Genomic DNA, 15,450 nt, shown 5'->3' with positions numbered 1-15,450 from the left:
CCTCCTGGCAATCCTTAATTAATAAAACGGCAAGAAGAGGACTGGGCTGTGATGGGGTCACCACAGCAATTCTAACACTGTCACCACTTGGAGTGGCCTGTGGGACGTGACAGGCTGACCCATGCCCAGCCACCAGACAGCTGTGAATGCCTGTGGGGGGCAGTGGCCGCAGCAACACTCAGCTGCTGCCCAGAGACATAGTGGCCTTTGCCTCCCTCCCAGCCCCAGAGGTGAAATGCGAGGCCTGGCTGTTGACCACAGCGATGCAGACGTCCCTGCCATCAAGGAAAGGGCATGACACAGGAGCCGCCATGGCAATTAGCATTACCTGAGGCCGTGGTGGCAGTTGCAGCGCAGGTCCTAGAATGAATGAACGCTAGGATCTCTGCCGTTCTGCGAGAGGCTGGTTTTCATTTTCCTCTCCGTCTGTCTAGGAACCTTGGCAAAAAAACCCTGCAGGGGTTGTCTCTGGGTAAGGATGCAACCATGATGCTCACGGCCTCAGACCCATCAGCGGTGCAAGGTTTCACTTGTTACTTCATCCACAGTTCACTGAGGTCAATGAGTCTTACAGTAATTTTGGTCATTGTAGCACTGCACGGGAGAAAAAGACACAAAAAAATGCTCTTGCCCTTGCCAGCTTTCTGACATTTCTCATGAAATTTCCAGCATGAAAGAGTTAAATGGCATTGGCTTGATAGTGTTAAGGAAAAAAAAACCACCACAACCCAGACTTTGGAAGTTTGTCATTTATCTTTGGTGAGACCTGCCTGCTCCCAGCCCACGTGGGGACAGCTTCCCTGTGTAACCTGCTATCAGACCTGTGAATCTCTTTACCAAAACTGCCAGCGGACAAGGGACCATCACCTTTGCTCCCTCTTCTTTGGTCTAAGCAGGCTGTCAAGTTGATTAGGGAGTAGGAAGATATGTGTCTGCAAGACTTTGTGGTGCAAGAAGGGCATCCGGGGCGGGGGGGTGTGATTGCTGTGTTGCCCTCGCCGTGCCCTCCCAGGCTGGCACCCGCTGCTCCCGAGAGAAGGATTGCCTTCGGCAGCCATGGATGCCTGGCGGCATCCGCGGCTCCTGCCCGCTCTGCAAGTGGGCGCTTGCTCGCAGCGATGCGCACTCGCTCGCCGGGCAGCACGGTTCGCGATGCCCGCCCCGGCCCGGGTGTGCCAGGCCGCAGGCAGCACCAGATGGCGCCCGGCTTCTCCTGCAGAACCTTCAGAGCCAAAGTAAACGGAGAGAAACCGCGCAGAAGGGAGGCAGCGAGGGGCCGGGCGGGGCGAAACACGCGTGGGGCCCCTCGCACCGAGGGCAGGCGGCCGTGAGAGTGCAGAGAGTGCCTCCTGCCCCGGCAGCCCTGCACCTGAGGGTACCACGGCTTGAGGAGGTGCCGGGCTGGGCCGAGCTGGGGGGGCTGACAGCTTGGGGCACAGGAAAACTTCAACAAAGGCCAAGTGCGAGGTCTTGTACCTGGGTCAGGGCAATCCCAAGCACAAACACAGGCTGGGTGGATAATGGATTGAGAGCAGCCCTGAGGAGAAGGCCTTGGGGGTGTTGGCTGATGACAAGCTCAACATGAGCCGGCAGTGTGCGCTTAGAGCCCAGAAAGCCAACCGTATCCTGGGCTGCATCAAAAGGAGCGTGACCAGCACGTCGAAGGAGGTGATCCTGCCCCTCTACTCTGCTCTTGTGAGACCCCAACCTGCAGTAGTGCGTTCAGCTCTGGGGCGCCCAACATAAGAAGGATGTAGACCTGTTGGAGAGAGTCCAGAGGAGGCCACAGAGATGGTCGAAGGGCAGGAGCACCTCTCCTATGAGACGTGCGGAGAGAGCTGGGCTTGTTCAGCCTGGAGAAGGCTTAAGGGGAAGCATTAGAGCAGCCTCCATTACCTAAAGGGGCCAACAAGAAATCTGGAGCAGAACTTTTTATAAGGGCCTATAGGGATAAGACAAGGGGGAATGGCTTTCGACTGACAGAGGGGAGATTTTAATCAGATATTCAGTTCTTTCCTGTGAGGGTGGTGAGGCAACCCCCTTGGATTTCAGTATGAGAAGTCTTTTTTTATCAAATGTGCAATACCTTGAGGATTTGTTGCTGATTCAAACATGCCTTTTCTCTGCAGTGATGGTAAAACACCTTCCTGACCAAGGACATGATTCATTACATCTTGCACAAGATGGAGCAAAGTTGATCCAAGCCACCTTCCTCTATGCAGGATGTGAGTTGTTAAATGGCTTATCTCTACAACAAATAGCATGACATTGTGTTCTGTAATTTTCTATAATTACTTGGTTTATTTTTCCTATGATATCTCAGGTATTCCGGTTTGCATTTCCCAGACTGTACTTGCTGTAGTCTTGCAGTCTACACTCAAAGAATCCAAACCCAGAAGAAATACCTGTAATTTTCCAGTATGACCTTCTCCATACTATAAACTGCAGCTCTCCCCCAGCCATGTTCCTGCCTGCCTGCCCGCAGCATCTCACAGAGGAAAAAACTATTTGGTTTTAAAAAACCCACTAGGGGTAGGAAGGAAATGTTCCAAACTGTGGAAATCCTGGCTCTGCACATTTGCCCCACTCTGCCATTCCAGAGCTTCAACCTGCAGTCACTAGATCTTAAAACACATCTCTGCTAGGCTAGAGACCTGGGAGTAGCACACCTTTGCTCATAAGCTGTAATGAAATCACTGTAATTATTTTTCTGTTCAACCAAACAGATTGAGCTCTGTAGTTCAAAGAGTGTTGAATATTGTTTAAAACTGAACCTTCATTTTTGATTCATCAACTTCCAGCTCTGAATGAAGAGGGGCAGCTGGTTTTGTGGGGTCTTGGTGTGTTCATTCTGAAATGTAATTGAATCTAAAACCAACTCCACACCCAGCCTAAATCTGAGAAAGGTAGAGATGTCTGAAACATCACAAACACAAATACACTCCTAGCATCACAGTGCTGAAAATATTCATCAGGCTACATGTAGGCTGTTAGTGCTGACCCGCCAGAGAGCATCCTGCCCATTACCCACATTATCAAAAGTCCACTCAACTGGTACTACTGAATTTAATACAGCTTCTGTTGTGCACTGTTGCCTTGGAGATATTTTACATACATCAGTAGGTATGAGATTTGTGCCCAGGTTGTTGGTTAAAAGCAGTGTAGTTTTCTTCACGTGTTGCCACTGTAGCATTTTGGTCCCTTGAGGATGCCCATCCTGCGCAGCACAGCCAGGCTCTGTGCTGACATCCATCCATCCATCCCACCCAGTGCCATGCTGCCTATTCTGCTCTGCCAAGGAGAGGGGTGCAGGAGAAAGGGTGATGCAGGAATGGTATGAGAAAACAAGGTAAAGGTCACATCACACGTAGTTTTTAGCCCAACACCTGAGCAGTTTTGTGCCAGTGGTGCTTTTGGGTAGGAAACAGAAACAAGTTGAGGTGAAGCATGCAGTTGTAATTACTGCTCATCAAAGTGAAGATAAGCCTGTTGCTCTTCATATTGAGACATTTTGGGCTCTGGAGGAGAAGGTGCTGTTGTATTCAAACTCTGACAGTAGCAGATACACAGTGGATGCTGTGCCTGGAGCCAGCTGTGCATGTAGGTTGCACACAGGCCAGGAGTTTAGAAATGTCAGTGCAGCAGTAACCACAAAGCTCCAGCACTATTTTCTTTTCCCAGGCATTAGGATAAAGCAGAGCCAGCCACAGCAATGGCACCAGCCTCACAGTGAGCCTGGGGGAGCCAGGGAGAGCTGAGACACAAGGTATTTCGGTTCAGAGCCTGCATTGCTGGACCCCAGGCCAGAAGGCAGCAGAGGGTTCTCAGCTCTCCTGCATCCCAGCAGAGCAGCTTCCAGCTGAACAAGGCTGTGCTGCTGCTGCTGCCACCCCACCATATCCCCACAGCACTCACTGCTCCATTCCTTCGGCTGCTCTCTGCTCCCAGATTGCTGCTCCATCCACTCTGCTTGCCACGATGCTCCATGCCAGCAGCATGCATCTGTCCTCCTGGCGTGCTCCTGCTCCTTCCAACATCTACAACACTAGATGCCATACCCCTCTTCCCCCAGCACTGCACTGCAGCCACCTACCTGCTTTATGTAGCTCCTCCAGGAGCATGTGAACCCTTGTTTCTCTTTGGGTAGAAAGGAAGTTTTCCATGGGCAATCCCACATCCCAGTTGGCTCTGATCCCTGAGCTAGCACAGAGAGGGGCAGCAGCTGCTTCCACTGTGCTGAAAAGCAAAGTGTGAGCAAATGTCAGTGCTTTTGAGGTGGGGAGAAAGGGAGACATGACAGTGCCAGCTGGTGAGGGTGGGCAGCTGGGGCCAAGCTCAGCTGAGCCCTTCTCTGTGCTGGCTGCTCTGGCCCTTGTCAAGGGGGCTGCCAGCAACAGGCCTGGCCAAGGTTTGCCCAGGCTCCAGCCCTGCAGAAGCGCTGAGGTTCCTGTGGCTGTTTGCACTGTGCAGGACATCCCAGTCAAACTTGACTTCCATTCAAACAACAAACCCCCTTCCTAATGCACAGCAACTCCAGACATTAGGTTTAAAACTGATGAGTGCAGCAGTCTAGCAGATATTTATTGGTTTAAGAAGCAGGGCATGAAAGTCAGACCTGGAGGGCAGCGATGGCTTCATGCTGGTCTCCACTGGCTGACAGGGTGCACAGGGCTTAGCTGGGTGCAGGTCACAGTGCTTCTAGGCCAGTGAGCACAAGCTGACATGAACACAGCTGCAGGCAGTGAGGCGGAATGTCAAACTTCAGCACTGGATATACAATCATTACAGGATTTGTGTTTTGTGGTTTTGCAGTATTTGTGCCACTGGGTGAGTAAGCTGGTCAGTGCTGCACCCTGCCTCATCAAAGTCCACAGCTGACTCCATTCTCACACAAGCTGAAAATCCTCTCTCCTATCCTGACATAAATCCTCCAACTAACAGCTCAGATGAAAAATATACCATTTATTCATGTACCTGGTGGCTGTGACCAACAGCTAGACCTGTTAGAAGAGAGGTTCTAGTTCACAAGGGATTTAAAGACAGGCTTACAGGCTTGCAAGGTGTGGGGAGGGTAAAGAAGAATTGCTTTTAAAGCAATTAATAAGTGATTAAATAAGTAATCACTTATAAGTAAATAATAAGTAATTAAATAGGTGATTGCTTACTTACTTAAGCAGGAATTCTGGTCCTACACCACAACTGAGTCCAAATGCTTATCCGTTACTGGGTTAAAAATAAAATAGCAGCAGATGCATCAATAAGGTGGCATTAGGCTATAATCCCCAGTGTTTATAACTGTCCCAGGACTCAGTATATATAATTTGGGGTAACTCAGTGAAAGCCAGTGAAATTGCAATGTATTTCACCAGCTACTGACCAAGACTTTGAATTCTTCTTGCTTTGTCCTCATTGTTGGAATATTGTTGAACCTGGGCCAAAATGACCAACTCCTCTCAAACTCACTTTACAGCACAGACCAAGGCATGAGTGAAAAGCAGTGGAAGTGCTCATGTGAATAAGACAAAGCTCTGTGTGTGCTGCACCCTTAACGTGAGAATTCAGTTGCATAATGGGAAAGGGGAGCCTCTCCTAAGTCCCATTGTCAGCTCCGTGATCTACAACTGAGTCCATCCCATAGCTTTGGCTACTCTCAACTGCTATCTTGCCTTAGTGGTTGGAAAGTTTCAAGTACATACCTATAAATGCATTGCTTATGAGGGCAAGCAGATGTGGGTTTACCTCTTAAGATGTTCTCCAGTTTGAATGTTCAACATCTCTTTTTTTTTGACAGACTGCTTACAGTCCTAGCAGCAGACTAATCCTGTTCCTTACTCTGACTTTTTGTCACCTTGTCTGGCTAAGAAAACTGATTTTAAAATAGACAAGACTGTAAACAAGAGCAGCAAATGGTCCTTGAAACATCCCGGAGGGTTGCTGAGCATCAATGTTCCCATTGTTCCAGCCTTGAGAAAGCAATGGCAGAAATTACAGCTGTATGTGTCAGACAGGACCTTCCAGCTCCAAAACCTCTGGGCTGGGGGAGCCTTTTGTTTACAAATGTAAAACCTCAGCCTGCATTTGGCCTTCCTGCTCCCTTCACTAGATAACCCTATTTTGGGCAATTTGCATAACCTTGTTCTGAGCAGTCAGCAATCCCATCTGCTAAGGAGGGATCTTGAGGGGATTAGTATTAACACAGAGGCTTTGCAATAGACCTTCAAACATCTGGAGCTTAGCTTGACCCTAACAAACCACTAAAACAACCAGTACCTCTGAATAAAATGTCTATAAGATTTTAAGTGTTCTCATACCATTTAATGCTGTGCATGAGTGATTCTTGTTTCCAGGGCATTGTGAAGAAACAAGCCAAAAGGCTTTCAGGAGGGATGGACTCATTGCTTACCCACCACATGGCCAGCAGCAGCTCCTTGATCTTCCTTGGAGTCATTTTGTTTTCCAGTTCTGTGCCAGCCTGGGTTCAAAGCAAACAGGCTAAAAACACAAGGAAACCCACCGTAAATTCCCATGACTGTCTAATGGGGTGAAGAATTATTGAAGTTTTATTTAAGATTTTCAAGATTATTTAAGATGATGCAAGGAATCTTAAACTGTCTCCTGCACAGGCTTTCAGCTCCTCTCTCTTAGAAACTGACTTGGTTAAAACCACCAGATTGAGCTGTAAGTGGACTCTCTGTGCAACCCCCTAAATACCTGTGACTGAATAGGGTGTGATTGGCACAGGATTTGCCCCAGTGCAAGAAACACAGAGCAAAGCTGGGCGAAACTTGTAAGCCATTCACTGAAGTTAATGAGAATCTTTTTCCAGTAAAATATAATTTCACTCCACGTGATTGAGCAATCCCAGAAACGCAAAGACAAGACAGCGCAAAACCAAACACTTCTCAAGGGTAGATCGCTAATGTGCTGACTGCAGTGCTAATGCTAGAAATATGAAATGAAGTACAGTCTGTGGCCATATCTGTGTTTCTGGCTTACTCCCATAGCCAAATCAAAGTCTGAAATTTATTGTCACCCAGCCCTTTGCAGGCTGAGGTTAAAGTAACCCTGCTGACTCCAGTTCATGCCTCTTTAATGAATCAGGCTCTGCAAGCATCAGTCAGCAGGCAAGCCCCTTCTTTGTTCCTCGAATACACGAATTCTGTGTGTTTTCTAGAAACATTCCTCCACCTTCTGTCTTCTCCAGAGGTAGGTGTTTGAGCTGGAACGTCTCCAAATGATTTAAATAATTGCTTTTCTAATTATCTTCTCCATGGGAGATGAGGGATGCTGCCTAGGGACAGTGCCCCACTTTAACCACGACAGCTCCTTGGGGAAGGTGACAGAAGCCTTGTCACCCTTTTCTCAGGAGGGCTCCCACCAGAAGAGATCTGTTACTGCAGGGCCATGGGACATTTCAGTCCAAGTTTTCTTCTGGGAAGAACAATCACAGAAAAACTATCATGTAAATAGTTGATGGGTCTGGATTTTCTTACATACCATCAGCTATAAGCTCTGCTTAAGCACAAAGCTTGGTACTCGGATATTATAATGGCAGATTAAAAAAGACTAAAGGCAGCTTGGTTCACCTGAGAGTGTTTCAAACCCCTCTTGCCATATCACCCCATCAGCTCCCTGAGGAACTGCACCACGTCTCAGTGCCTGCACAAGCACCAAACACACACATCTCTGACTTCTTATTCCAAAAGCATTAACTCAAAAGTTCTTAAATAGCCACTTACTTATGAAATTTCAGTACCTTTAGACTGGCTCAGTCAGTGCACTCTCGTTTTTTATCCTGTAGACATGTCTGCGTGAATTTAGCACCACATTAAAATACGAGCTTTCAGACTTCTCAACATCTGTCACAATTATTTATTAAGCGTGAGATCCAGCACTGTGCCGAGGACTGTGTTCAGCCTGCAGTGACTGATTAAGCTCCCTCCGTCTGACTCCTACTCTCTTCATTCTCTGCCTCGATAACATGAAAATGCTGCACATTGAGATCAGTTGAGCAGCAGTTTTTACTAATTCCCAGACAACTGTCATAAACAGTAGCCATTCTTTAGTTTTCAGGACAGTATATTTTTTTTTTGTTTGTGTGACTCAATCCACAAACAGCACATAGCTAAAAATGTTCATTTGTCTTCAGGTGGAAACATGGCTGGAGTTGTAAGAAAAGCTGGTTGGTACTGCGCTGCAAGCACTCGCTAATGCCTCCTGACAGCCACCCTTCTCTGTGCAAGAAGGAGCAGAAACAAGCCAAAGACCTTCATTCTGTGAGAAATGGTTGCATCACAGTTCTACAGCTGCAGCTTCACATAGATACCTACACATAGCAGGTCAGTGAAAATTGAGTTTCTTTGCTTTTCCCTCCCTTGGAAAGGGTGGCTTCCTTGTTCAAAGGTGAGTTTCACCTTTGATAGGGAAATTGAGGCGCATCCCTAACCCACCCCAGACAGCAGTGGGGCTCCTCTGCTTTTATCCAGTCCCTGGGGTTCTACCCCTCAGGGCGCACACACAGAAAACACCCCCTCCCCACCTCGCCTGGCTGCTAAATGCTCAGATCCATGCCCAGTACCATGCTGGGTACTCCTGAGGTCTGGTTCCCCAAGCAATACAGCATTTTCAACAACAGCACTCAGGTACCACTGTGCTTCATGGTCATTCTGCTTCCACTGCTTCCAGCCTTTGTCTGCCTCAGGGAAATAATTCTGCTCTCCCAGCTGTGCCACATCACTAGTTTTTCTATGTGATATTTGACCACCCTGGAGCTGAAATCTCACAGTGAGTCTAAGCTTGATGTTTTGCCCTTAATCAAATCTCAGGCATTTAACAAGTCCATGAAAACTGTAGAGAAACAATCTTTTTTAAAGTGAATTAAGTATAGATGAAATGTAAATAAGTCAGGAATGAGCTTCCATACATAAAGACTAAGAGCTGCTGAGAAAGACAAACCCTACATCACTGTTAAACCAAAGTTGCACCCGAGGTGAAAGGCCAGAGCTTTTATCCACTTAGTTACCAAGCCTCTGGTTTGAAGCACAAGTATAAATGCATCTGCTCAGCAGGCAGCACGTAAGAATCAAATCAGTTAGTGCCACATTATGTGACTTTGGAACCTTTATGCATTTGGAGGAAGCCATTTGCATTTATTACTTGCTTAAGAAAATAATACTACCTCTAGTTTATTTTCCTAATTATTTTTTTTTTCAGTTTGCTTCTGTTAACAATTAATCACAGTGCTGCCTTCTTACTGGAGCGCAAAAACCGTCCCACCCATTTATTTATCCTACAGCAACAAAATGGCATTTTCTTCTCAAGCAGGAAATGAATAATTAAAAGGCAACAGGAAGTTATTTTTTGTTTCCCTCTCCCCTCTAGAATAACAAACATATCAGAGTGTATGTGCTCTGTGTGTTGATTACTGTGAGGCAAATGGTCCTTAAACATGATGGCAAGAGAGGTATCCATTAGAATTTGAAAAATCCCATTAGCTTTACAAAATAACTAGGTTTATATCTTTCCCAGAGCACAGAGTAAGCAAAAACCTTTTAAACTGCTCAATAGGAAATAAATTTTCCCAGACTTCTTCAACATGAAAGGATAAAACAGTGCAAATACATACACCTGATCGTTTAGCTAGGCTGAAGCTAACATTTGTTAACACACAGCATTCGTTGCATTAATTCCAACCTATTCAAAATTCCTGACAAAAACACTTAAGTGGAAAAGACCAAACTCATTTGGCTTGTGAAGGGCATTGACACAATGGAGGCTGTCCGCAATAAAAAGTGACAAGTGCTTGGCAGTGCTTTTTGAAAGATGTGTGCTTAACCTAGGAAGAAAACTTCAAGAAAAAAAAGTCACAGCCCCAAGAGCAGTTCTCTGCTGCATCAGTTTTACCCTGCCTTACACATGGTTTTGGGTTCGTAGAGCACTCTATCTCCAAAGGCCATCACTGCCACCTCTTTCGGATGAAGGTTCCTCCCACAGCCTCAGGCTCAGGCAGCTGTGCCTGTGGTGAGTGGTCCTGACCGTGGGGTGCCTCAGAGCATCCCAGGGTGGGGCATCCCATGAGTATCCCTTGCCCACAGCACCAGCCTGGGCCAGGAGGCAAGAGAGGTCAGGGCAAACATGATGGAGATTGACAGCCACCATGGGGCTCTGCTAGGACCAGGATCCGCACACACCCTCATACTTCAACTCTCAAGTGAAGACATGAGCAGTGGTAGGGGAGCACCTGCTCAGCTGAAGAGGGGCTGTTGTAATTAACAGAAACACAGTTAGGCTGCCTTCTCTGCCAGCGTGATCTGCACCTCAATTCTGCAGACAACTGGTCTCACATCCCTCCGTGCCTGCTGCTCCCCAAAGCATCCACAGACACCTGAGCAAACAGGACTTTCAGAGACTTTGAACAGTGCAAGCCTGTGCAAGATGCATGTCCACTGCACCACAGACTCACCTTGGTGTCTTTGAGGTCTGCCTGGCCCACAGAAGTGAAAAAGAGAGAGAGAGAGAAACAGAGACCAAAGTCTGAGGAAGAAAGAGTGCATGTACACTAATGGACTTGGCATTGTCCTTGAGAAGACCAACCTTATTGTGAATCTACACTAGAAAAAGAACACATGCACATATTCCGAGTGGAAAAGTGAGCCTTTACAAAAATAGCTTACTCCCATCATGTTACCAAATATGAATCCCCAGGTTCCTTCCTGTTAGCTTTTGACATCCGCGGAAAGCAATTCAGTCGAAGATGTCATTCCCCTACTCAGAGCTTCTTCTGCCCAAAGCTCGTACTTTCCCACCATCAGCTGAGTAGTGAGGGTGTCTGGCAGTCTAGCTTCTAATAAAAGCATCTTCTGTAAGTGTGTAAAAGGGATGAACGAAGCTCTAAATTCGTGTCTGCAGAGTTGTACACCCACAGACTCATACTTACATTGTCTGTGGCTAGGTCTGACCTAGCTCCAGTGAGTAAGTGGAACAGCCATATGACTGTACTGTATCAAGCTGAGGAATGGCTATTGTTTTGATACAATGCCTCTAGTGCGAATATTTGGCTTCTGGATTGGATTTATCCTGCCAGTTTAGAGCACAGGCAGAGCAGGCTTGGGTCTGTCTTCACTAAGTTAGCAAAGACGTATCTCTCCGTTCTCCCCCGGTGACGGATGGCATGCTTTAAGTGGACTCTTAACTTCTTTGGTCATTCTCCACTGCTGCCTATCCATGACCTGATGGCTGATTGCCATCTAACGTAGCACACATATCTCTCTAAGCACATATGGGATAATGCTGCATGGATATAAGGTAGGTTTATCTAGGCACCTTTTCTTTTCCAGTCAGGGTAGCTGTTTCACATATCCTGATTATATATTATATGACATACTACAGCAACCTACATCTGTGGAAATGCAGAGACACCTGTGTCAGATCCACAGCCCACACAAATACCCAGTGAGCCCATGCTTGCATCAGCCCAGTAATATCCTGGTATACCTTGTAGGACAGGGATCCTTCCCTGTCACAAGGCAATAACATGGCAAGCGGGTTGAGCACGCTGCTTGCCTTCTGCCTCTTCTCTGCCATGCGTTCCTCCCTCTCCCCTGGCTTGCCTCCAGCATGTCCTGTTAACAAAGCTGCCAAAAGCATTTTTGTGACACTTGCATAGTGTCACATGTCCTTGCATGGGGACACTTGCATAGAGAAGCCAGTTGTGATCTTGAACAAAGTGAAGAGCAAGCCCAGATGGAGAGTAATGCCAGAGCCCCAGAGGTTAGATAGAGAGCTGCACTCATTTTCTAACTGCTCACCTTAGGTCAGCCTCTTATTCATGAGGAATAAAATTTAAGCTGATTAGATTGCATAATTTATGCTACTGGAAAGCATTAACATAAGAATTACAAAAATATATTCATAATCTTTAACAGATCATTGTATAGGAATAAAATCACAGCTTTGCATAGAGCCAGTGATTTTATTTGCATTTGTTCTAATTGCTGGGCCTTGAATATAAACAGGTTAAGGGCCATATTCTGTTTTAACAGTAGTGAAACAATACTCAAATGTCAGTCCAAATATTAATTAACAGATGTTCACGGTATATAACAAATCAAACTACTTTTCAGCTAGATTTTGGACATCAGGTCTGCTATTTCTGCTTCAAGTACAGTAGCTGAAAATGTCTCTCATTTGTGTCCCCAAGCAAAACAATTAGTCTGCTCTTTGCTCAGCCTGAGCTGCAGCCGTGCTTAATGACAAGGAGGGAGGGGAGAAAAGCCTGTCAAACAGGATTATTCTCCAAAAAATAGCTAAGTGGATTTAAAATTGCAACCTGTCACTGCCTTCTGCAAGTCATTTAGGAAGAGCTGGAAACCAGAATAACAATTCTATCAAGAACAAAAAATCTAAGAAAGAAAAAGGGGACTTGTGGGAGGAGACGACAGACCTGGCTGTGAGCAGAATGGTGGTGGTGTGCTCAGGTCACAGCAGTCGTGACAAAGGTGGTGAGGAGACTGATGCTTGTAATTCCCAGAATCAGAATATCAAAATGCATAGGGAATAAAAAATTTGATAAGTATTTTTAATATGGAATATATGTTAAATTAAATATAGAGTTATATATAATAGGCACTGCATATGCAAACATATACTTTATAGTACATTTATATATTTGAATATATATTTAGTATTTGTATATGTAAATATATAATACCCTGGTATATATTTCTATATACGTATATTTATGTATATATACAACTTTCTTAAACTCCATTTTTCCTAGGACTGTTCCTGTGACAGGAGAAATAATGATGTTTCATTCCTCTTTGCCTCCTTCCTTTTCACCCCAAAGACCACTTGCAGGCAGATTTAGGAGAATTCAAAAATCTCATGAAATTACTAACTGAAGATAAACACAGTTTAATTCTCTAGAGTTTAGTTCCTTCCATAGTCTCTTAAAATCCAAAAACCATTTGTAGCCAGCCCAGGAAGTGGGTCAGGAATTTTGCCCTCATCTAAGGTTCTGTCTAGAAGAACTTCAGTGAGCACTACTGTCCCTCTCCCATACTGGGAAGGTAGCATTCTGTAACTGCTGGTGGCATTCTGTATCTACTGTGAGTCTTAGACATTCATGTTAAAAGAAGCTAGATTATTTTTTAAATCCTTGGGGTGTCTTAAAATATGCATGATGTGGAAAAAACAATGCTAGAGCAGAAAGAGTACGGATGCACTGGCAGTTACATGCTGGACAGGAAAACAAAGTGAGGACTCCTGTTGTTTTTTGCTTCCAAAGATGATGTGAAAGTGGTGACAAACTGAAGGCCCATGTTTTACATTTTCTTTCCATAAACTCCTCAAAAGAAAGAAGTGGTGACAACACCAATGCTCTTATAAAATATAGTTAGAGTATCTTTATCCCGGCCAATGCGAATATGAACTTTAATCTTCTGAAATTTATGAGCTTCAGGCAATTTGAAAGCCCTGCATGATCTGACAACTCACCACTCAGCAGAGATGCGCCGCTCTTCCACGTCTAAAGAGCGGGTTTCAGCATCTCAAGACAGTGCTGGCCAGAGCAGGAATTCCTGTGGGGATCCTACAGGGCTAGAGGCACTGCAGAAGCAAAAAAGCTGTCTTCCTCCTCTGTGAAGTTACTTAAATTTATTTAATGATGTGAGAACATGAACTGGGAACAGAAATGAGAACATGAGCAAACCCAGTGATTAAATGCCATTGCTTATTAGTCTGTGTTCTTCTACTGCCTGCATTGAGATCTGGAGGAGAAGGCCAGGATCTTTCCACCAAACCCCGCTGACATAAACAGGGTTTAGCCACATATATCAGATTACAGGATATCGGTCCTGAACTAGTCTTGAACCAGTGATCTAATCCCATTACCAATCCTCTGAGTCATTCAGCTCCACTAGGAGCATCTGAAATATTTCGTTTTTAATGAAAACACACAGGAAAGGCACGGCGTGTTTGTAATACACTCTCATTATCTCTGCAGATGTACCGATAGCAGAAAGAAGTCTTACAAGTCTCAGAGCTCTCTTGTTCAAACTAAAGATATAAGAAAAGCACAGACAGCTTAAGCTGTTGGCTTTCCACTGGATTGGGTTCTAACTTTGAACTCTCTCCAGGCAAATGGGTGCTGAGAATCAGGGTTTCACTCAAGCAATGGTATCTGACTGGACTTCCTCATAGCTTTGAGGGATCTGAAAGCGATCTGTTCTGAAGAAGCATAAAACAGTAAAGCAAAAGAGAAAACACATTCTTCAGGAAATAGCTATTACCAGGAGTTCTTGGGGCTAGTTTTACAGCTCTTTGAGTGAAATCTCATGGATTTTGTCCAAAACAATGAAGAAGAGCCCATTCTGTTACTCTGTGTATTGCAATAATTTCCTTCTTGAGCTCAAGCTGTCATCTTCTGATGAGCAAACATCCTAGAGCATTGCAACTGAGTCTCTTGAGATACTCAGCACAGAGAAAAAAAGGCGATTTTAAGAAGCATTTTGTTATTTCAGTGAATAGCAACACTATTTCACAAAACAACAGCAGAAAGACATTTTCTGCTGTTACGAATTTCTGGATGAATCCGTTTCAGACACTATTAGGTAATTATTTTATGACAATCACCTGTTTTTCATTGTAATTGCTATGCTAAAGCTATACTCCATAATGGCCCTCAACGGCAGTTTTCCCATCTCTTCCCTTCACAGGCATTTCGGTGGTATTTTTGTTTGGTGGCTGCAGTTCCAGCTCTGTGCATGCTGCTGGCCTCTCTGTGCTGTTGGTGCTGCCAGCAGATCCATGTGTTGCCTTTGGTCCTGCATGTGGTGTTGGGACAGCATGAGGCCCAGCAGGTCCAACACCTCAGCTTGTCCCTGACAGGGGTGGCTTCAGCACTTCACTGACTGGTGAGGCATAATCTGCCCAGAGGCATTATGTTGCTGGAACAATACTCCCTTCAAACTCAAGCCTGTTTAGAGCTTATTCAAGTATTTTATACTGCACCATGCAAATGTGCTCCTTGCTAGTCTCAGCGATGCATCTGCTTTTATTTTGTGCACTCAGAAAGCACAGTATTTGGCCGTAGAACTCTGATATCATCAAAAGTAGGAAAAAACCCCACAAAACCAGACGCTATAAGCACTGTCTCACTTTAACTGAATGTCAGAAAAAATTACTCTCAGCAATTTGAATGTGGCAGAACCACTCGAGCGCAGATGTATCTATCACACCTCCTCATGTCTTCATTCTGTACAAGACCAGCTGTGCTCAGGGTAGGGCAGGACCAGCTCTCAGTTTACTATTCAACCGAAAGCGGTCACTTTGTCTTTTCGGTTTGTACTATGAGCTACAGTGGACAGTGTGTCCTCTGTCCTCTGAAATGGTTCCTTTGTCATTAATCAAATTCTAATGTATGCTTCAGCTGCTCTCTTAAATTCTCAT

General features: G+C 45.4%; 1 long non-coding RNA gene across 1 annotated transcript in view; it reads right to left on the bottom strand.

Annotated features, from left to right (window-relative positions):
- Nucleotides 1-344: 344 nt before the first annotated feature.
- The window catches only part of LOC136010941 (uncharacterized), a 30,143-nt gene continuing 15,037 nt past the window's right edge, over nt 345-15,450 (bottom strand). The window contains exons 4-7 of the long non-coding RNA XR_010611089.1: nt 6,312-6,492; nt 4,094-4,236; nt 2,087-2,248; nt 345-594 (exon numbers count right to left, since the gene is read on the bottom strand). This is a non-coding gene — a long non-coding RNA (uncharacterized LOC136010941). The remainder of the gene's footprint in view (nt 595-2,086; nt 2,249-4,093; nt 4,237-6,311; nt 6,493-15,450) is intronic.

This window comes from Lathamus discolor, chromosome 3 (assembly GCF_037157495.1).
Source record: "Lathamus discolor isolate bLatDis1 chromosome 3, bLatDis1.hap1, whole genome shotgun sequence".
Lineage (NCBI taxonomy): Eukaryota > Metazoa > Chordata > Aves > Psittaciformes > Psittacidae > Lathamus > Lathamus discolor.
Note: the sequence above shows the minus strand (reverse complement) of the source record. Positions and strands in the feature narration are given on the sequence as shown.